Below are 13,754 nucleotides of genomic sequence, written 5' to 3' on the forward strand. Positions count from 1 at the left end.
ATTACAACCTGAAAGAGAGCCAGTGCACCACTGCAACCCTGGAAGTCCTCATTTTCATAGATAAGGGACAGTTCTGTTTTAAGTCTGGCTTTGTCCAACATGGGATAGGCTTCCACCGTGGTTCCTAGTGCTGAATCTGGGAACTTTCTGCTGTGTTGTGGGAACAAGTCTCCTTGCAACAGAGTGGCACTGATGAGATGATTGGTGAAAGAAAACCTCTCCTTGGCATGGCTCATAATGGTATCACACACCTATGAAATTATACATAATTGTAGAAGAGTAAGCACAGAAAACATTAAGTTTTCACATTTCTCAGTTCAACAATACAATAAAATCAGCATATTCATAGCAGTTACAATTTTGTTATGAGCAAGTAAGTTTTATTAATTACAATACAGACACTAGCTCTCACTCACTCGCTCACTCGCTCTATTGGCGGTCTCTATCACTCACTCACTCACTCGCTTTATTGGCGGTCTCTATCACTCTCTCTCTCGCTCACTCACACATACACACCATATAGCACTAATTAATAAAATCACAAATGTGAAAAAAAAGTAGATAGATTTGACAATTCAGAATACAAAAATGTGCAAACAAACACAAATACATATAGGCTATAGAATACAGAAACAGAATTTCTATTACTGCTTACCTCTATTGCCAGATGCTGTTGCGTTTCTTCTCCCATTGCCCTCCGTCTCTTCGGGGGTGGTTCCTGTACGGGTCCCCTATACTCCTCATCCTCAACTAGAGAAGGAACGGAGTCCCTGATCCAAAATAAGTTTCACAAGTCACTGTCCACCCTGAAATTACTGTATCAGAAACCAACTTGCTGGAGATATAAACATAATTTTAATAAATCTGTATTAAAATATGTGCTATTGTTGTGTTGGGCCTAGTCAATGTTATCTAGATTCATCACAAATAAATTCACTAGTCTAACATGGTGGCGAAATTGTAATATTTATGATAGGTTCTGTTGTGCTAAGCCATGTGGATTTATGTTTTTATTGTTTAGGCTGCATAAGCATGTTTTTAGCCAATATGCAAAATCATAGCCTACCTGATCACCTGTATGCTGTGAGTGAACCTCTGGGTGATCCCTGCGATGAAGACAGAGTCTATGTTCCTCTTCTGCAGATGGTTAAACAGCATGTCTACATGTGGCATGATTTTGTGGAATAACGCCAGGATGAAACAGAAAACCTCATCTTCCAACATTCTCATACAACCCCCGGCCTCTCTCTTCGATATGGCATCAAAGTCTCCTCTGTCTCGAATGGTTTGGAAGCACTTAACCAGTTCATCTTTGTGCTCGTAAACTGTGTTAACAGCACGACTGTGGAAGTTCCATCGCGTTGTTGAAGCACCTGGAAGTCTGTGTGCCACCACTTCATCCAGCACTGCCGTTCGTTTGAATGACTTGGAAAAAAATGTAGAAAACCCCCCAATGTCTGAAAAAAACTGCCCGATCTTTGGGATGTTGCCTGCTGCATAATGAGGTTCAACTGATGCGCATAACAGTGAACGTAGTATGCACTCCAGTAGACGTCTTGCACTATACGCTGCACTCCACCTGTAGCACCCCTCATCACTGCGGCACCATCATAGGCCTGGGCAATTAATTTTCTCTCTTGTCCCGCAGGAAGGATGGTGCTCAGCCTTTCCAATAATGCAGTGGCAATCGTATCAGCAGTCGCATTTGGAAGCGCGATAAACTCAAAAAAACGTTGTTGAATGTTGTTGTGGCCATCTATGTACCGTAGCACAAGCACAAGCTGACAATGAGTGCAGATGTCGGTTGTCTCGTCTGCCTGAATGGCAATATAGTCCGACTGTTTCACCTCTTCCAGAATGCGGTCTCTGAGAACTGACAACATGCGCAGTCTAACAGTTCATTTTGCACGGTCTTCAAAGTGCCTTTAAAAACAGTGGCGTTCTCCAGGTGCACCTCCAACTCACAGTCGATTGAGGCCATAAGATCAATTAGACCCAGGAAAATGCCAGGGTTTTCTGATGCGTCACTCTCATCGTGACCACGCAAAGCAAGTTCAAAGGCACCACAACATTTCACGGCATCAATGATCTTTGACAAAATATGCCGATTCCTGTCCACCTCCTCGTTGTGCCTTCTTATGGCAATGCGGTGTCCCTCATCTAGCTGTGTGGCTATACTAATTCGGCCTAGCATGGCTAGCTTCACAGAGTTGTCCATATGCACTCTTGCCCGTTCATGTTTCTTAATGCGTTCTGACATATGTTTCAGGTCTGTCACCCCTGTCTGTGTCCACGAGCTATCACAAGCACTTGTTTTAAACAGTAAGCAAGGGAAGCAAAAGATTGCATTGGCGTAACCACAGCTAGTAAGCCAAACCTTTCGATCGAACCAACCTCGGGAAAAGGTTCTCTTGTAGGTTTTCTCCTTTTCTCGCGCCTTTTGCGTTATATTCACTTCTGGCTTGTCTGGTCCGAGTTCTTTTACAATTAGTTTTTCCGCTAATGTTCTTCTTTCGAATGGATACAGGTGTAGAGATTTTACTGAATTTGGGGCAAGATTAACTCCCACGACTACATTATTGATATTCAACGTCGCCGGCGCCGCCATACTGCACTCGCACTCCGCTCTGAGGTAAAAGGTAAAAAGTGGTGCACTGCTCTAATCTTGGTTAGGGATGTGCACATCGATGCTATAGTATCGATATATCGATACTCGAAAGCTACTGTTTAGGTATCGATATTTCATATAAAGTATCGATATCTTAATTAAGGCATGACTAAATGTTATCAAAGCTGTGCAGTGTTTATGTCAATCGGTGACGGTGTTTATAATGTTAAAACTTTCCAGCCGGCTGTGCGTGCGTGCGTGCAGTCTGTAGCGCGATGACGTAGTGGACTTTACCCATACGTAATTGATGTCATACCCGCATGCACTGCGGGTGTATTTTGATGGTGCAGCGCGAGTTGTGTGGTCACGTGGACGACGCATTCATTTTAAACAGAGCGGCACGATGGCAGAGAGGAAAAGTAGCGTGGTGTGGTGCTATTTTTCTACAATATTGCACGATGCAATATATGTGATAAAAAAGTGGCACACAGCAATAATACTAGCAACCTTTTTAAACATTTACAAACGACACACCCTGAAACTTATAAAGAGGTTGAACGAAACCAAGCTGCCCGTGCCCAGTCTTCCTCTGCCCAGTCTTCATCTGTCCGACAAAAGACGTTACAGGAGACTTTCCAGGGAGGCAAAAAGTATCCAGGTACAAAGAGCTGGTCATTAGTTAACCTATTACGTGTAATCCCTTGTCACTTGGTACAAATAGGCAAATAAAAATAAGTGTGTTTGTGCGCGCACACAAATGAAAGTTTGCGATAGGAAACTTCAGTACAGTTCAGTAATAGTTCTGTACAGTAAGTGTAACAGTTTGTCATGAAACTGCTCCGAGACTTAGAGGTGAGATCCACTTGCAGCTTTATTAGGGGGTAATCCGAAGGCGTAATCCAAATAACGGGCAGGGGTCATACACAGGCAGGCAGTTCAAACAAAGCAACAAACCAAACAAAGAGACAAACCAAAACAAGCAGGGACCAGAGGCAAAAGGGTAATCAGGGAACAAGGCACAAATCCAGAAGACAGGGAATAGACACAGGTAACGCTCAGAAATGCAGACAGGCTAACAAGACTTCGCAGTGAGTGAATAAGTGCACATGGTATATATAGAGTGAATGTGAATGATATGCAGGTGTGTGTGAAATCAGTGCTGATGAGTCCGGGTAGTGCGTTATGGGAAATGTAGTCTGTGAGTGAATGATAAGTTTGATGTGGAGTGCCCTCTGGTGGTTTTCAAGGGCACTCCAGCTGGTGACCGTTACACAGTTCAAGAAAAATGGCCTGTTTAAAATGACAGTGAAAAAATGCACAGTTAATGTTTTTAGGATTTACGTTATTTCATCATAATTTTTGGAAGAATGTGGTTTAAACATTTAAATTTTTTGTTAAATTAACCTTTTATAATAAATATGTTATTAATGGCCAGTACAAGTCGTAATTTGTCTTTAATTGTAATTATATTCTATTATAAAAATGAAAAATTCTCATACACTTTAAAAATGATAGCAGTATCGGTATCGGTATCAGTATCGCTTAAATTTAAAGAAAAAATATCGGTATCGTATCGCATCAAAAAAATGTGGTATCGCCCATCACTAATCTTGGTACTACAGGCGATATTTTCAGAGCCCCTAAACCTTAAAATTACACGACGATGATTGGCGAAATATAAACTTTTTTGCGTAGCAACCGGGGAACTATTGGCTTAAATTCCAGCACTGTAGGGCTGAGCGAACTGGAGCCCAGGGAAGACAGCCTATTGGCTACTACTACTACACCAACATCCAAATATCATTCTGGAGAGTTCTAAACACATTCTAGAGTAAAACCATTAATATCATGTAATTAACACAGATTATTTTTCAAAATGAGAGATTATTAAAAGATTTTTTTTTTTAAATACAAATAAAAAACTGGCAGGGAGGTCGGCACCCCAGCGCCCTCTATGGGCGAGCCGCTGCTGGTGGAGCGGCATGAATATGACGATGATCTGCATCATTCAAATTCACTCGATGCAATTTAAAAAACAACGGAAGCAACGGTCAACTGTACACTTCGCTTCACGACCAGCATCAGAAGAGTTCGTCTTTCACCTTTCGCTGAAACTTGTTTACAGGAAGGATGCCATTGAAATACAGAGAACCGTCTGACAAAGAGACTTGTATAATACATCCGCGGAGTCGGGCCAGGTAACCGGAAAAATCTCATTTTATTAATAATGCACCACCACATTTAACCAAAATCTTGTGTTTTTGGGGGTCGGGGTACAAATCATTTGTATTAATGCTTATTTGAGGAGGTTAAATCATGAAAGGCATTCATTCCTTCCACTGGAAAAGGGCCCTGGACTTTTTGTTACTAGAAATATCTTTGCATATGAAGGAAAATGTGAAAACAAAATCATAAAGGAATTTAATTTGAGTTAAACTCCCTCTTTTGAACAATCGATTAATCGATAATCGTGTTTTTATATACGCTTTAAGATAAACCGTGTGCAATTTCAATACTTGAATCCATTGTAGAGTATTTTCTCCATATATTTACCAAAGACGGTTTAATAAAATGCTGTTTGAAACTGCCTCTGTTTACAACTTCATGTGAGGCATAGATGTGGATGGTGCATATACTACATACAGTATATAACCATCACTGATGTTTCAGCTCTGCTTCTGCAACACCAGCACACGCTGCTCACACGTCAAATGAAGCATCTATGTATACAGTACAAATGTTACATTTCAGCCTTTTTAAGGCATGAATAAATCATAATCACAGGAAAAAACCTTTTACAGATGCTATTTCAGTGCTAAAAGATGAGTGACACAACGACACATTATTGAATGCGGTGGGACTTTGAGTGAATTAGCTAACCAAGCAACATACAATAGATTTTGTGTTTCAAAGCCTTTTTTTTTCCGCAGAAATGTATACCTGCTGTTCATGATCATCCTTACATCTTTCAACTTGTTTGCCATCCCTTTGGACATGGCCTTTTCTGAGGATATCCACAAAAGCTCACACAAGATTTGGTTATCTTTAAATGTCATCTCAGACATAGTGTTCTGTTTTGACATCTTGATAAACTTTCGAATGGGATTCTTCAAGGAACATGGTCAGGTAGGAAACCAGCCGTAACAGCGTTCTGGGTGAAAAACAAGAAACGAAATGAAAACTAAACCTTTGCATTAGCCAGATTACTGATGAACGCCTTAATAATGCCAATCACACATTTTTAGAAATAGTCCAGTTTAACTGATGACAACAACGTAAATATGATTATCTTACTTAGCTGCACCTGTCTATGTTTTTATATTCAAAACAGATTTTCAGTCCGCACTTTTTTGTTCCGTCTAGGTGCTCGTTCTTGATCCTCAGCTGATAAAGAAAGACTATCTAAGCTCGTGGTTTGTTCCAGACCTGCTGGCTGCGTTTCCGGCGGATGTCTTCATCATAATTTTGGTGAGTTTGCTTATTCGGCCTTATTAATATCAGTCACATTGATGATATCAACTATTCGACGTCTTACTATAAAACCATATTTGATTTGTTTCAGGAAAACTATCACGTTGACACGAGCTCGCTGGTGGCCTCAAAGATCATGAGGATCCTCATGTTTGTGAGGATTCTGAGCATGATACGTCTGCTCCGTGTCCCGAAACTCACCAGGTTTTTCTTGGAACTTGAAGAAGTAAGGAATAGCCAGTTTCTTGCATACAAAAGTAGACATTTTTGTTGTTGTATGGAGTGTGATTGTAATGGTTGCATGGTGTTTTCGTACGTGCTTGTAGGATTTACACATCCAGCTTGTAGCAGTGAGAAGACTCTTTAGAACCTTGTTTGTTGCAGTGGTGCTGTTTCTTATTATGCACTGGAACGCCTGCATCCAGTTTTTCCTCTCCGGGCTGGGTGAATTTCCACCTGATAGCTGGGTCACACAAGAACACCTCCTGGTAAATGGTACATGTTTTTTAATATGGTGAGAAGTCACGTGAATTGAATGCCTGTTTTATTCTTTTTTTGACACATTACGTAGAATGCCTCAATTGGAGAGAAGTACTCATCTTCTTTCTTTCGTGCATTCTGCCAAATGACCGGGACACTATGTGGAGCTTCTGACCCTCCGACACGTACGTCACACTTCCAACATGCATTCGAAATACTTAAATTCAGCGATGCTTGCATTTAGACGAACTCAGGGCTTTGACCAAATCCTTAACAATAAAACTTACCACAACCTAGTAAAAGCAAGCAGCACTCAAAAAGGATGTAAAAAGATGCAATAATGGCGTTTGCATGGATGTGTTTCTCTGATTTGTAGGTATTGAAGAACAATGGGCCGCCATCATAAGTATTGTGATTGGCCGATCGATGTTTATTGCACTTGTTGCATGGCAGATAGCAACATTTGCAGCTAGCAATGCGAACGTAAAAGAGGTGCTCTTTTGTAACATTTGCTCATTTTTATTAAATGAACTGAAGGTACGTCAGATAATATAATGGCATATTTGATATGTTACATCTGTAGCTGAAAAACTTCGAACATCTGCCCAAGGCATTGCGCAAGCGTGCCATTGCAGGCTACAGATGGCAACAGAAAAGGAGCTGTCTTGGCCTCCTGCAAGAATCGCTAAAAAAGGTTTGTCAAATTGAGAAAGTTAGATTTTTTAAAATATGAACTGATGTGTGCAGTTATACCATTTTGTCAAATGTTGTCACTGACCGATCAAAAGAGTGTAAATGTGTATACCTTCTAAACGTTTATTTTGTTCATGTGTAGGAGCAAATTAGCATATTCATGAGCTCAAAGCTAAAAGACATTCATGTTTCGTACTGTAGGATGTTATGAAAGTCATGTGCCCAAACTTGATGAAGGGATGGCTGTTTGCTAGTGGCGATGTCACGCTGATCGAGGCCGTTCTGATGAAGCTGGAGTGCGAAATCTTCCAGACAGGCGACATCATCATCCAACGGAACGGTCCTGCTGACAGGATGTTCTTCATCGAGCGTGGACGGGTACACGAGGAGATCAAGTCTTTCCAGCAGGAGCTCTTGTCTGGAGAGTACTTTGGAGGTGGTGTATGAGAAACTTGCTTTAATTCAGTTTGAACTTTACAGAGACACACATCATATCATTTTTACCAAGAACTTCCTACTTTTGACAGGAAGCTGGTAGAATGTGTGAAAGAATTCAGACATAATTCGGACAACTTGGAAAACGACCGAAAAACCTTTAAGTGTGCCATTGGTATATTTAAAAGAAAATATACATACAGTATATACTGTACCGCCAGTCTACTTTTTATGTTGACTTACTGTAGATCTACTTGTTTTCATCATTTGATGGAGAAATGCCGTACTCTATTAAAGTGTTATGACGTATTTGGCTTGTAGTTAAGTTTCTTGCTTATATATTGAATGTTTTTTCTATTTGGATTTCTCTGTTATGTCTTTGCAGAGATCAGTTTGCTCTTGGGAGGACAGCAGCCTGCTCAACTTCGTGCCTTAAGTTCCTGCACACTTTTTTCCTTGTCTGTGGACAAGCTGCAGGAACTTGAGAGGAGCTTTCCTGATGTGATCGCTGATCTGCGGGAAGCGGCTCATCAGCACCTTTCAGATATCGAGCGTACGAAGCCTTTTCAAAGCAGTCAGACTGGGTGTAGTGGCTTTAAAAAAAGTCTTTATGCTGAAAAAACAATGCGAGTGACGTTACAGTCCATTTAGCAATGCTCAAAACAAAGCTCAGAAGTTCAGCTTATGTTGGTGTATTATGTGTGCATTAACTCTCTGCTAAAGTGTTTTGTTTGTGTGCTTTACAGAAGGTGCTGCGGAGGATGAAAATGAAGATCAAGTGTGAAGAAGATGGAGTGCTTATTAATTAAAACTAAGAAACGTTCACACACTTGTCTCTGATTTTTTGGGCTTCGTTGGTTCTTGTCAATACTAGTGTTAACATATGGAAACATTTAGTGGTTTGCCCTTTAGTGCTCAAGTCACAGTTTTGGCCATCTTATCTTTTAATTTGACATTATTTGAAGATGAAAATACCTTTGCAGTAGTGTAATGCTATGGAGGAAGGAGAAAGTAAGCGGGATTATAAATCCACATTTGGTGGTTATGACCTAAATCAGCTTTAAAGCGATCCTGGTTAAGGCCTTTGGTCCTAAAGCGGCTTCTTCAAATGCTCCAGAGACTCAGCTTGAGGCCGGACCAAGGAGACCAGGTTGTCCAGCAACCTTTACCAGAATCATCTTCTCCACTGGGAGCCCACTCACAAGCCCCAGAAGCTTCTGAATATCAGAAGGCGTGAAATAAGATGCTGTTCTCAATGATGTTTATGAGTCTTTCGTGATTTTATTGCAATCAAAACATCTTGATGAATTATATGACAATACCTAAATGATTCTGTGAATCACAAACCTGAGGAAAAGAACTGTGATATAGAAAGGTCTCAGATTGAAAAAATACAGACTACTTATTTCCAGAGGTTCTTATAAATATATTTTACGGTAATACTTAGATTAAAACTAACATGTTTCTAAACTTCAATTTGATGATCCACTGATTCCGTCATACAGTAAGCATGCACAATAACTGTAACTGCAAAGTCATGGTCTTCAGTTTCAGGCACACCGTTGAATGAAAAAGATTCAACACTATTGCATATATCACACAAGCAGCCACACTAACACACAGATCAGTCCTTCTTTGTCATATATTAATGTGCTTGGAAAACATGAAATAAATATTGAAAGGACCACAACATTTCTGATCTTCCAAAGCGACACACTAAGGCACTGCTGCTCCTTAAGGAAATGGGTGAACTTCAAGAAAAAAAACATGTCCAGGCCACCGTATACAACTTATATTTTTCTTAAATAAATAATTTTTGCGATTGTGACATTGTGACCTACTTTAAGTACATTAATAAAAAAAATTCATTGTTATGGGTCCTGTATAGGAGGTTTCAATAATTCTCATTATTCTAAATGGTGATTCTCATACTGTAATACAGTACGTAATATAAATAAAATAAGCATAAATTAAAGCCAGTACAACAAATTCTACAACATGATACTTGTCAAATTAAGTATTACAAGAAAAAAATAAGCCTTATTTCCCCAATACAACACTGAGACATTGGGTAAATGTATGTGCTTACTTATAAAATAATGTCACAATGTAAAAATGTATTAAACATCAGCTCTCTTTGAGCGAAATATTGTCTTATTTCTGGTGGAGAGAAAGATGACCACAACATGTCCTTTTTCTGAGTTTCACCCAATTTAACTTTAAAAACTGTCCTAGTTACAACACCGCTGCAATCTGGTATGTTGTTGCACACATTTGATACTCTGCTTCCATTCCAATAACTTAACTTCTTTTTGTTTTAACAAAATAAATTGTCAGTGTAGAACCCTTTTTTAGTAGTGTATATGTACTGTATGTATACACAGGTTATAACTTAAGTTATACAAATATGATGTAGCTGTAATCCGCTGAGCGGCTAAACTGGGAGTGCTGTATTTGTGACGCATCAAAAAGGACATCATACATACAAAAAACAGAAAGCTTTCCAATACTCCAATTATTACTCCACAAACATGTTGCAAAAATAAATTGCTGGTCAACAAAGAGTACACTTACTCCCCATTCACCCCCTCCTGACCCACAACAGGTGAGCAGGTGCCCGATAACCACTTCCTACATATCTCACGACCCCTCCCAAATCATGTGACGCATTTACCATTTCATGTCCACTACAGATGGATTTTGATTCTAGTTTATTTAGTGCAGAGCTTTTTAAACTTCAAAAGGTCCCAAAAGATATACATATTTTATATACATATAATATACACAATAAAGTACAGTCTCTTTACAAAACATTGATCACAAGATTGTAAGTGTGTAATGTAAATGATGTGCCCAAATGATAAAATACTGTAGTAGAGTATACTATAATATTTACTATAGTAAACTGTAGTAAAATGTCAAGATACTCCGGTATAGGGTGTTCAATTAAGTATAGGCCTATTACAGTTAATGAATTAAAACTAGTTAGATACTATAGTTAATACTATAGTACAGAGAATTTTATTTTCATTAATGTATTATACATTATGTATTCAGGAAAGAAATTAAACTGCACTTCTTCACCTTGAATGGCCACTGTTGGTTTCCAGAACATGTCCGAGTTCTTCAATAGCTGACTTCTGTCTCTGTTAACTGCAATGATTTTACTCCGTCGGTTCAGCACCCTTCCATAACCCAATCTGAAGTCACACACTGTGCCTACAAACCAAAACAAATCATGTATTGACATCTAGAAAAAGAATAGCTTAGTTTTCTAAGCATTCCGAACAGTATAAAACCATAGAAAATAAAAAGACACTAGATGGCGCTGTTACTCACCTGCCAGCAGCACAAGATCAGCATCTTTCAAGGCATCTCTCCTGTTCTGTCTGATGTGCAGTAGACTGTTCTTTCCCAGCATGCCCCGAGACATCCCACCCAGGAAGCAAGGAATGCCTAAAGACTCTAGGGCCTTTCTGTAAGACACACATCCAAAAAGAGAGTTCAAACTTCAACCATGAGTTACATGTCCGGGTGCTATAAATCAATAATTGTTGCCGTTTTTGGCTCATGCTTACACAACTAAAGCATTATTCTATATGATCAATTTATTCAATACATACAGTAACTGTGTTGGTTGCATATGGAGCATAAAAACCCTTTGGACCTAAAGCAGTGGTTCTCGAACTGGGGGCCCCAAGATTGATCCAGGGGGACACGGAATTTGTATCATACTTTTCACGCAATCAAACACTAGAAAAATAACCGAAATTATTTATGTTTCAGCATTGTATAACTGAATATGTTTTTGGTTTCTTAAAATTCTAGTTTAGGATTATGCGACTTTATTTTGGGGAGGGTCGAAAATGCACTGTACAACAAGGAAAACGTTTGAGAACTACGGACCTAAAGGGATAGTTCACACCAAGATTTAAACTCTTTTTTTGTAAGAAAAATAAATATTTGTTCTGCAGAATACAAAAGAAGATATTTGTTGGTAGCCAAACAACACCGCCCCATTGACTTGGCCCCAAAATGATTTCTCAACATATTTTCTTTTCCACATAAAAATGAACCAGAAGTTTTGAACCACATGAGAATATACTTTTTGAGAGAATTTTTTTTGAGTGTTATTTTATACTTCTAATGCCCTTTATTGCAAAGAAAAATAAATAGTAAGCAGGTCTAAAGTAGCAGAACGGGTTTTTTCACGATATGATTTAAAAAAATGTAAAGGTGTCAACCAGTATATGTCAATATTAAATGTTTAATGTTTACTGTTTAATGAAGGAGGGGTGTCTTTAAATATCTAGACTGGCACCACAAAGACAATAGGTTTAATATCCAGAAGGGGATTGATGAACTACTCCATGAACGAGTATGACACAAACTGGGTAAAGACAGAATGGCTAAATGACCTGACATCATCTGCAGGTGTAGGCGGCAAGGTTGCTTGGCTGCCCAACAGTATGACGGGTTTCTTGGCTCGGCTCACCAGTTCCACACATCTTTGAATCTGGAAATGAATGAAACAACTTGAATACCGAGTCATGTAAATAAGATCTAATCTGCCGTGTCTGAAGTAAAAGTCACAGCTTTCTAGATCATTTCATTCTGCCCTGTTATGGTTCATGTTAAAGATGATGAGAATCAAATGAGATCTAATGTGACGCAACCATAAAAGCAATTAATAATACATCTCAAATGGCCATTAAACGATTGACAGGTCTCACCTCATCCTCTGTGGCCTGCGGGATGTGAACGGAAAGTGGGGAGGGATCACGGTTTTCCCAAGCTCCAGCAAATAAGTTAGATAAGTGATTTTTAAGATACCTGGCGGATAACAAACAAAAACACTTTCAACGTAAAAGTGATTGCCTTTCCTTTAATAATGAAATAAAGCGTAAGAAAATTGGAGGAAATAAAAAGTGAGAAATGTTTTACCGTGCAGTGATTTTGCCCATAAGACCTTTGGGAGTGTTTTTAGGGGCAAACTCTTTTTCCACCACATGGAAAGGGTACAGCGTGTCTATGGGAAGCTCGATAAACACTGGGCCTGTGAAATTGTTATACACATCAAACTGTACTTATGCACACAGAGTCAGGTCATGTACTCTCTAAAAAGTGTGATTCACTATATCTTAACTTGTCTGAAAAGTGACATGTTTCAATCACTCACAAAAATGATAAATGATTAAATGAAAAAATGGTCATTCGCAGCATTACCTGGTGTGCCAGACTGTGCCACGGCCAATGCTTTTCTCACAGTAGGAACGATTTCTCTCACTGTTCTCACTGAAGCACAGAACTTACAGAGGGGTTTAAAGAGAGACATCTGGTCAATATCCTGCAGGGCTCCTCTACCCTAAAAAACACAAAAATCGAATGTCAAGAGGAAGAGTGGTGGGTTATTCTTGTACAAATTGTAGATTTTCATATTTATAACAGATCACAAAACCATCACATATGACACACACTTAAAATATTACTGTTCGCTGTATTAACATAAACAATGAATGTCTTAAGCTAGGATCTCTTCTACGTTACACACACGACTCAACAGAATGTTCATATCAAATGTATTTTACAGTAAGATATACTATGTCTGCAACTTTTCAGCACCAATGAGAATTTATGGGATCAGATTGACAAAACATTCTTAGGAGGACAATACTCACATATTTATATCCACATCCTAATTTTATTTAAAAAAAGGAGTTTTATGTTCTTGCCATAAAGATCATCAGAAGTTAGAATAGCTTCACAGATGGGTCGAAATAAATTGATAAAGTGATTTTGTGTCCATAGAAAGCACATTAAATATAAGTAAAATGTCTTTTTACTTACAACGTAAAGTTTCTTGGACAATAAAGTCACAATTTGGTTGAAATACTGTTACATTGTCATTCAGCGTAACACAATATGTACAAATTCAGAATTTTACTTATTAAAATATATAAAATAATTAGGGGAGCATTTACATTTTATTGTGCTTTAAATATGTAAAAAAGATTATTGACCATTGGCCGAATTTTTTTTTTTTACAAATCATTAGCATTTAGTGTGA

This window comes from Barbatula barbatula (assembly GCF_947034865.1).
Source record: "Barbatula barbatula genome assembly, chromosome: 2".
Lineage (NCBI taxonomy): Eukaryota > Metazoa > Chordata > Actinopteri > Cypriniformes > Nemacheilidae > Barbatula > Barbatula barbatula.